Here is a 10,698-nt window from a genome sequence, read left to right on the forward strand (position 1 = left end):
AACTTCATTCATTCTGGAGGTCCGTTCTTAACCTGAAACTATTCTTTATCTGAGGTACCACTTTAGCTAATGGGGCCTCCTGCTGCCGTTGGGCCACCGGAGCACAATTTCTGTTGTCATCCTGAAGCAAAGTTCTTAACCCGAGGTACTATTTTTGGGTTAGCGGAGTCTGTAACCTGAAGCGTCTGTAACCTGAAGCGTCTGTAACCCAAGGTACCACTGTATTTTTGGGGCATAGGAATTCGTTAATTATTTCTTTCCAAAATATAGTTTGGGCCCCCACAAGGTCTGAGGGACAGTGGACCGCCCCCCTGCTGAAACAGTCTGCTGACCCCTGGTGTAGACACATGTAGGAAGGATATGCTTTTCACATGTACAGGTGTGTGTGTGTGTGTGTGTGTGTGTGTGTGTGTGTGTGTGTGTAAAATCCATCCTGTTCTGAAATCCCAGTGAAGCAGGCTATGACTGTTATGTCTTTTAGCATAGTGGTATAGCAACAGGTGGGACACAGGTGGTGCTGTGGGTTAAACCACAGAGCCTAGGACTTGCCGATCAGAAGGTCGGTGGTTCGAATCCCCGCAATGGCGGGAAGGTAAACAACGTTTCTGTGCGCTGCTCTGGTTCACCAGAAGCGGCTTAGTCATGCTGGCCACATGACCCGGAAGCTGTACGCCGGCTCCCTCGGCCAATAAAGCGAGATGAGCGCCGCAACCCCAGAGTCGGCCACGACTGGACCTAATGGTCAGGGGTCTCTTTACCTTTATCTTATAGCAACAGGTAAGGCAGAATCAAGGTCAGGACCCTGGACAGAGCACTAGGAAAGGGGAACTGTTGCTTCAGAGTCTGCCAAAGCCATGCCTTCTTGTCCAGAAAGGCCTAATAGGGGAGATGGAAATACCGCTGTGGGGAACGGGGCAAACATCTCCATCTGCTGGCTGAGAAAACAAGCCTCAGCTCCTTCACAATGTCTCTTTGCAGATTCTCGGGCCCAATGGGAAGTATTAAGTTCTGGAATTGACATTACAGATAGTCCAGCTGTGACACTGGCCTGACCACAAAAGTTCAGCCAAAGGATATGTTATATTCACTTCTGAACAGATACATATTCAGATACAGGGATCTACAATATAGATATTATAATCATTAAATGAGCAAAACCTCCTATCAATAGATGGCACTGTCATCTTCTATATCTGTCTTCTCCTCTTGCTGTTCTGTCTTTGGGGACATTTCTTTAAAAAGTCAAATCTATGATGGATGGCTATGCTGCAAGGATAGCTTGCAAGTCATTTTTAAAGTTTGTCCCTCTTGTAGAAATATTTTCACTCCTGGTACTGGCAGAATTCGTTGCTGCTGCGGTAAAATTATGTCTTTGGCACTTAATGCCAAAAATAGGCTTCTGAGTGGCTTATGAAGTATGAAACCCAGTTGCACAGTCATTAAAATGCAAACAGTAAATCTTTGGCTTTCAAATTTGGCAGAGTGAGTTGGTCCCCTCGGACAGCTGATTTGGGGTGTCATCGTGAAAGGGCAGTAAACATTTGTTTATTTTTGCATTTGATTGCCAGGTTTGAGATTTTCTGGTGCCAAAATTATGTGGCTCACGTTGGTGTCATGGATGGGCCACAGACAGCCATGTGAGCTGAGCCAGGAGCCATGGGATCAGCCAGGAGTCAGGACCAAAGAGTAAGACTGCATTCAGGCAGCCCTTTCCCCCATTTCCTAATGTTTCCTTACCTGATAATCTTTGGGGGTTTTTATGTGATATTTCACATGACATAAAATACACTTCTAGAAATCTAGCAGAATCTAGCAGAGGTTTAGTGTTCATTTCCCTGTTGTTTCCGGGGGGGGGGGGGATGTTTGCAACCCTGACAACCTGGAAAATTGTAAATTGTAATAATAATGATGATAATGATAATAATTTATTTATACCAGCCACACTGGGCGGCTCCCAACAGAATATTAAAAACACAAGAGAACACCAAACATTAAAACTTCCCTAAAGAGAGCTGCCTTCAGATGTTTTCTAAAAGTCAGATAGTTGTTTATTTCCTTGACATCTGATGGGAGGATGTTGCACCGGGGGGCACCACTACCAATAAGGCCCTCTGCCTGGTTCCCTGCAATCTCACTTCTTGCATTGAGGGAGCAGCCAGAAGGACCTCGGAGCTGAAACTCAGTGTCCGGGATGAAAGATGAGGGTGCAGACGCTCCTTCGGGTATATTGGGCCGAGGCCATTTAGGGCTTTAAAGGTCAGCACCAACACTTTGAATTGTGCTTGGAAACATATTGGGAGCCAATGTAGGTCTTGTAATTTTCTTGGTGCTTTCATGGGTGGCAACAGCAAGGCACACCATTCCCCTACCCTGAAGTTGCCAAACTGTCAGAAGCTACTTGATCTGTGTGATCCATTGAAGTTTGAGTGGAAGCTTCCCAGTGACATATCTTCAGGTATTGGACTCACTTCTACCCAGGCTGGTCATCGGATCCTTCTGGACAAGAGGACTTTCTGTTGCAGTTAAGCCTTGCTTAAGTAACATTTTTCTGAGCTGTGATTCTTGAATATTCTTCAGTCCTGGCTTCTGGTTATAATGCTGATACTTCTGTCCAGGTTTGTAACATTCTTTTTAAATTGCATTATGGAACTGTGGCTTTTTAAAATGGTTTTTCTGTAACATCATGGTAGAGTTCTTTCCTATCAATGGGCATAATTTGTCACAACAGCAGATGTCATTGAACATGTTGCCACCTTTTATGCACATTTTATGCCATTCTCAATTCATTAGCATCTAAGGGGGAATTTCTCCAAATATACACTTTTTAAAATTCAATTTTACTTAATATACACGATTCTGCAAAGTAAAGAATGCTTCATCCTAGTGCATTTTTGTACGCATTACCGCTGAGGAACTGCATTCCAAAATGGAGAGAAATGTGAATTTCAAAGAATGGTTGTGTTTCAGCTTGCTTATTGTTTTGATAAGCGCAAATTAGGTAGGTTAGCCCCCCCCCCCCCAGCAAACTGAATCCTACCAGAAAGATTGTGTTTGCAAGAGATCTAGCTCACTATTCAATAAAGAGCAACCTTATGCATCTAGGAGTCTGTAAAAAGTGCTTAAAGTTCTTTGGCATTGGTTTTGAGCATTGTATAAAAACCTGACACAGTCTACTCCAATTTATTTTCCCTCACCAAGGGAACTGGAAATCCCTGTGCTTGATTCCCCTGATAGTCATAGCCATCACAGGCTTCTTGGAGCCCCGTTTGCATACAACCAGGCAAAACAAATTTGATTTCCATCCCCCTTAAGTGAGTCCAAATGGGAGAAATGAACAAGACAAACAAGGTCATTTCCCTTACACTCTCCCATTATTTAGATTTCATTTTGCTCATGCCACAGCTGATCAATGCCTCGTGGTTTTTGTTTGCCGTTAGACCAAGTAGTCTATATTTCTGTAGTCTATATATAGAATATCGAGGAGAGAGGCATAGGAGGAAGTTGAACAAGAGGCTGCTTCCTTCCAAAGAAGATTAACACCATTGGCTTCTGTGCTGCTGGGCTGAACCTCCAGTTCTGCTGCTGGATATTGATATCTATTCTTCCTGGCATTAATATTGCTGTTAAGCAATTATTCTCTGGCCTCTTTTTGTCCTCCTTCAGGACTGCTTTAGCAAATGGGAGAGAAACAACCATGTCACTTCTGGGTAGGGATGGAAATCTGTTAATTTCTCCGTTTCTTCTTTTTTCCAGTCTCAAATTCAGTTGGAGAACTGCACTGCAAAATTCATAGAAGTGAATATTTCAAAGGATGAAGGATGATTATGTCTCAGTTTGCATATTGGTTTGAGAAATGTAAATTTGGTAGCTTCTCATTAAAATTGTAAACAAAACTGAATTTCCTACCCATTTCTACTTTTGACTGGAACCAGCATTCAGTCCAGTGATTGAGATGATTATATATATATATATATATATATATGCAGGTTTTGGTGTCCTCGGGTGTCTTCCCGTGTAAAAGTTGGGGTGTCTAGGCGACGTTTCGACGAGGTCTCACTCGTCATCTTCAGGCTGGTGCTTTCGGCTTCTTGTTACTGGAACAGAGCGGGATCTCAGTGTTTGAGTTCCTATAAATACTGTAGAGGGGTGTGGTGTATTGCCTCAAAAGTTCTGGGCAGAGGGGAAGTTCCCAGGCTAGTGTTCTTTTCTTCTTTTGTTCCTTAATTACTTGAGGGATATCTTGAGTGATTTCTTGAGTGATATTCTGAGTACCACTTAGGTGGGTCATTAGGTGTGGATTAGTTGCTAAAGCCTTCGTGTCTTGACCTCTTGAATTTGTGAAGAGTTTTTCTGGGAAGATGGCTGTACTGCACTTAGTTGTGCTTTGGCTTGGCTTCGTGTATAGGGGCGAGCTGTGGTTTTGTGCCCTGTGCCAGCCAGATCTGTGTAGGGATTGCAGGGGGGTGCAGCATCCGGAGGTGCCACTATGGTTTGGTTACTGGATGGTGTCTGTAATTTATCTGTGGAGAGGGTCTGGGTTTGGGTCTGGTGTGGTTGATTGGTGGTGGCGTTCTGTGTGCCTCTGGATCTGGTGTCGGTTTTTGTGGGGAGGGCTAATTAATAAGCCAACAACCAGCTTCCCTTCCTTGACGTCCTAATCTACAAAAAACCTGATGGCTCCCTAGGACACACTATCTACCGGAAAAAAACACACACCAACCGCTACTTACATGCTCAATCACACCACCACCCTGCACAAATAAACTCCGTAGCCAAGACCCTCATCTCCAGAACCAAACGCCTGGCTGACAAAGACCACTTGACAACTGAGTTACAGAATCTCTCAAATGTGTTAATCGCCAATGGATACCAGCAAAACAGGGTTAAGAAGCTAATCCAAAAAGAAACACCCCCCAAAAACCAAGACACGGAAGAAAACAATGGCATGGCCCTCCTTCCTTATATCAAGGGCACTACAGATAAAATTAGCAAAATCCTCCATAAACACAATATCAAAACAGCCTTTTGCACCAACCAAAAAATAGCCAATATCCTCAGAAACCCCAAAGATAAAATCCAGTTGGAAAACCAAGGGGTCTATGAAATACCCTGCAAAGTCTGCCCAGCCACGTACATTGGACAAACAAACAGACGAATAAATGCACGTATCGCAGAACACAAGAATGCCGTCAAAAAAGAAGAAAAATCTTCCTCTCTTTTCCAACACATGAAAGAAACAGGACACGAAATTAATTTTGCAGATTCCAAATTGCTCTTTAACATGGAACATCACCACAAGAGAATAATCATGGAAGCCATTGAGATAGAGAAACACCCTCACAACATGAACAAGCGTGACAACACGTCCCGCCTGCCAGACATCTGGAAATTAGCCCTCCCCACAAAAACCGACACCAGATCCAGAGGCACACAGAACGCCACCACCAATCAACCACACCAGACCCAAACCCAGACCCTCTCCACAGATAAATTACAGACACCATCCAGTAACCAAACCATAGTGGCACCTCCGGATGCTGCACCCCCCTGCAATCCCTACACAGATCTGGCTGGCACAGGGCACAAAACCACAGCTCGCCCCTATACACGAAGCCAAGCCAAAGCACAACTAAGTGCAGTACAGCCATCTTCCCAGAAAAACTCTTCACAAATTCAAGAGGTCAAGACACGAAGGCTTTAGCAACTAATCCACACCTAATGACCCACCTAAGTGGTACTCAGAATATCACTCAAGAAATCACTCAAGATATCCCTCAAGTAATTAAGGAACAAAAGAAGAAAAGAACACTAGCCTGGGAACTTCCCCTCTGCCCAGAACTTTTGAGGCAATACACCACACCCCTCTACAGTATTTATAGGAACTCAAACACTGAGATCCCGCTCTGTTCCAGTAACAAGAAGCCGAAAGCACCAGCCTGAAGATGACGAGTGAGACCTCGTCGAAACGTCGCCTAGACACCCCAACTTTTACACGGGAAGACACCCGAGGACACCAAAACCTGCATTCCTGTACCCGTGAAAATCTACGAAAACAAATATATATATATATATATATATATATATATATATATATATATATATATATATATATATAAAAGCAATGAATCAAAATGTTGCAGTAGCAAGCTTTTGAGTTCTCCAAAATTGTTCATCAGGCAAGATGTTACATAAGGCAGGAGTTGAAAAGGATGAGGAAGAATTAAGAAGTACCAAATCATGTGTAATGGAGGACAGAATCACAGAGCTAGGCTCTGGTTAAGGTAAAGGTAAAGGGAGCCCTGACCATTAGGTCCAGTCCCAATTACTGGAAATACAACAGCAGGTGTCATTCAGTTTGCAACTGAAGGATTAATTCTGTTCTCAGTGTTAAGTCTACTGAGCTTGGGGTGGGGGCCCATAGTTTAGCAACGGGCAGAAGTAGCACCTGCTCTGATTGGCTGTGCAGTTCTGAGGGAGCTTTTCCTCTATATGTTTGGTTGTATGTTTCTCTGCTATGTAGAAGGCTTGATGTAAGAAAGACAAAACGTCTCCATTCCTTTGTCTTCACTGTGTTTTTGTTCAGTTTTGCTCAGTAAAGTGTTAGCAGGATTTCTATTCTTTTGGGATTCTGTCTGCATTATTTAACAGACTTTGTTAGCACCAGTGACTAAGGGAGGTTCTGCTGAATCTAGGTAGGAAGCTTAGGTTCTGTGCTGAGCTTTGAGTCTGGATGTGCCACAAACTTAATTGGATGTGTGGATCCCTCAGTGAATATTCAATTTACTGCTAACGGCAGTGTTCCATTCTGCTCCACTGCATATTCTGGTTCTGTGGGCAGGCTTCCATGTAATATAATATCACAGGGGGCTGCTTACATAAAACACCATGGTTGTTCTATTAGAAACAGATGGCATCTTCATGGGCTCTCACACTCAGTTTGTTCTGATATCATGATAACCTGGCAAGGGGTTCATGTCACCATTCAACAACTCATTACCCTTTGTTTGACAATCGTCTGAGAAGAAAACCCAGAGAGGTTTGCATGCATGAGTTCCTGGTTAGTGATCTGCCAGTTGCCTAGAAGCTTTCCTCTTCCAGCTTCCATGGGCCTGTATGACTTTCATGATAAGGCAGGTTCACTGCAATTTATATGCCACCAGAATGACATAATTAGAAGCATAGAAGAAGCAGTTTATACCAAGTCTCCGATCCATTCGTCCATCTAATTCAGCAGGGTCCCCACCAATTGTCACAGGTTCTCCAGAGGTTCAGAAAGGAGCTTTCTCAGCCTTAAGTGGATATGCTTGGGACTGAGCTTCTATGGACAAACTATGTGCTATGCCACTAAGCCAAGGCCCATAGTGATGGGGGGGGTGTTTTGTACTAGCGCAAAGCTTACAAAACATCTGATAGCCAATACATATTTTTGAAAAATAATAAAAATTCTCAATTAAAGTTGGATCATGCTTCAGCGTTGCGCGTGAATGAGTAGTTGGGGACTCTATTAATCCAGTTCAGTCCCAGTTTAATCCAATCAATTGTTAAAAGAATGTACCGATTAAATGAATGTGATTTTCTGTTTTAAACTTTAAAATACTCATTTAAATATCCTTAAAATATCAATGACTGCCCTTCTTCTCTTTCCATGGTTCATTTTGCATATGTTAAATCCCTGCATATTGTCCATAAACTAAACCACTCAGTATTCCATTATTACATCCATCAAAACTTATTTACACTGTTGAATTTATCTTAATGCTGCCAACATTTTCAAGTGTACACAATTTCCCCGCATATATTCAATAAACATTTTCCAATCTTCTCTAAACGTATGTTCTTCTTGTTCTCTTACGCTATATGTTACTTCTGCAAGGTGCACATATTCCATCAACTTAAGTTGCCATTCTTCTTTGGTTGGGACCTCGCTCGTTTTCCATTTTTGGGCTAACAAAACACAGGCTGCAGTAGTGGCATACATAAATAACCTTTTTTGACACCTGGGAATTTCTGACTGAATTATCCCTAACAAAAGGGACTCTGGGCTTTTCTTTTGAAAAATACTTTTAAGCATGTTTTTCAATTCATTATGGATTATTTCCCAATACTCTTTTACCCCTTTACAGGTCCACCACACGAAAAGTACCTTTTTTCATGTAGAAAGCTAATGTATCAGGAAGAAGAGTTGTGCTCACACAAAGAAGACAACTTGAGCCATGACTTTCTTTTATCATACAAAGGAGCTCTGGTGTGAATCTAGCTGCACTGATGGAAGCAGTTGGTGGCCTCCTCTTCTGATGTGAACAGGGCAAGTCTACCCTGCCATAGCTATAGGCAGTAACTGACTTGCCTCCATCCTTGCTGGCCACAAGCTTGCATGAGGTCATGGCTTACATCATAAAAGCGGTCGATTGTGAGCTATTTTCACTTGATCCCACTGTGTATATTGTAAGCTTGTGTTCAGAATGGAGATGTGGAGGCTCCAGCTGCTTGATGGGAGATGGGAGATGGGAGATGGGAGATGGGAGATGGGCCTGGTCCCACCTGGAGTTGCCAAAGGTTATTTAAAAGAACAGTGGGCTAGTGGCCAAGGAGGATCCTTCACTGTTGGTGGTCTTGAGGAACATAAGGCTGTCAAGTAGGTGAAGCTAAGCAGGAGTGGGACCTCGCTGGTTTTCCATGTGGGGGCTAACAAAACATGGGCCGCAGTAGTGGTATACATAAATAACCTTTTTTGACATCTGGGAATTTCAGTCACATTGGCTCCATCCTTGAGCCCTGCCCACAACCGCAGTTCATGTAGCTGTATGTGTGCATCACACAATCCACACCGGATTGAGAACATCATAAAAGTTAATCAAATGCACTCTGGATAGCTGAACAGAATTGTGGGAGATTGTTCCCCTGAAAAAGTGGCAAAACTATTCCTCCTCTTCCCCTCCTGTTCTTCTTGCTGTTGCCTGTCCAACAATATTCTGACTTGATTCTCTGAAGGGAAGGGGAAATGATTTGGTTAAGTGACGGGTCTGCTCCGGGGAAATGCAAATTGACAAGAGATGCAGCAGGATTTGCTCCTAAGGCTGTGTTTTCACTTAGACAACCACCAGAAACCTTCCTGGTCTCCAGAAGAAACAAATTGCTTTGATCTTAAATGCGCCAAATACCATTAGGGTTCTCCCCACTTGCTTAGGAGTTAATCTCACCAGATAAAGGAGAGCCAGCTCCTTTAGGCAAAGTACAGCTCCAGACTCCATTTTAAGCCCTACAAAATTAATATATTGCTGGTAGCTTTGTATTTTCATTTACGTTGCCTGCACAGTGGCTTTCCGAAATTGGATATTAATGATTTACGCTGTAATTTATGTATGTCCATAAAGCAGAGCTGGAGTAACATTTGAGGAATCAAAATCTTACTCTTGGGCTTTTCCAGGGCAATGTATCTAACCATTAACCCTTTCTGAAATTGCTCAAGGGTGTCATTTCCAATTCACATTTATGAATAAAGCAAATGCTCATTAGCTTGTCCTTCATTCTGTTCCAGATTTCTTAAGGGGAGGGGGGGGAAACATGCCACGCGGCAAGTTTTCTCCTTGAAAGTTCAATATCCACCAGACCTATTTACAATATAGTGGTTTTTAAAATTACCCAGCACTCATTGGGCAACCCTCTACATTTCACTCAACATGGGACCGCTGCTGAAAACAACATCCATGCGACATGTCCCATCCCAAACCCATGGAACATAGGATCTGCTAACCTCCATTATAATATTGTCATGTTGTGCATTCCCTGCTCCCAAATCATATCACTGATGGAGGTTGGAAGAGGCAGGGAATTGTGCAATTCAACCAAAATAGCAAATGGGCTAAAAATGAGCCTATGAATTTGGACATTGTAATGGTTCTAGGGGTTGCTCGTGCGTAAGCCGGTGCTGATCTCCCCGGCTGGGTGCAAACACCTGGCTGGGTTGCCAAAGTGAACCTTTTCTGTCCGGACAGCCACTCACCCATGGCTGACTCAATCGCTGGCAGAATCCATCAGTGGGCGTTTCTTAAACTTCTTCCAGCAAAGAAGCTCTTTGACGCCAATCTCCTCCTACTCTCTCTGCGCGAAAGCCTTCTGCGCAAGGAGGGCGTGGGCAGTGGAGGACCCCTACTCTCCCCGCTGGTCCCCGGCAAGGAGTCATGGGACCGCCTCGCCGATTCCCCCATCTGCCCCCCTTCTCCACTGGAGCTACGCTGATTCTCTTCCCCAGAAGATGGGCTGCTTCTCCCGATCCCTGGACGCTCTCTGGAATCCCTCTTGCTTTTGCTCTCTCCCTCCGGCACTGATGGCAGTTCCCTGACAGACATGTATATTGCTAAAGGGTTTCTGGGAAATGATATATAATGAACAAAAGAAGGTCTTTAAAAATACATTTGTTTAAAAAACCAGAAGCCTTTTTGGTAGGTATAACAGGTGAAGAGTTACCAAGAGAAGATAAAATACTTTTTTATGCACGCAGCAACAGCAGCGAGAATGGTACTAGCCCAGAGATGTCCGAAAGGAGAAGTACCAGAAAAAGAAGAATGGCAGGTGACTTCCTCTTAGCTGCGTTTTAGTGGAGATCCTCCCATCCTTTTGAACAGCAGAACTTCCAGTAATCTCTTTTTTTGATTGTGCTTCAATCCACCCACTTATTTGTAAACAGAAATGTGTCCA

At 43.5% G+C, this 10,698-nt stretch overlaps 1 long non-coding RNA gene across 1 annotated transcript; it reads right to left on the reverse strand.

Annotated features, from left to right (window-relative positions):
- Nucleotides 1–6,106: 6,106 nt before the first annotated feature.
- On the reverse strand, nucleotides 6,107–8,487 carry LOC310706710. The gene is made up of 3 exons (XR_014526100.1): nucleotides 8,144–8,487; nucleotides 6,305–7,318; nucleotides 6,107–6,272 (listed from the first exon to the last, which is right to left on the reverse strand). It is a non-coding gene; the product is annotated as an uncharacterized lncRNA (long non-coding RNA).
- Nucleotides 8,488–10,698: the final 2,211 nt, after the last annotated feature.

This window comes from Podarcis liolepis, assembly GCF_965112155.1.
Source record: "Podarcis liolepis genome assembly, chromosome: 5".
NCBI classification, from domain to species: Eukaryota; Metazoa; Chordata; class Lepidosauria; order Squamata; family Lacertidae; genus Podarcis; species Podarcis liolepis.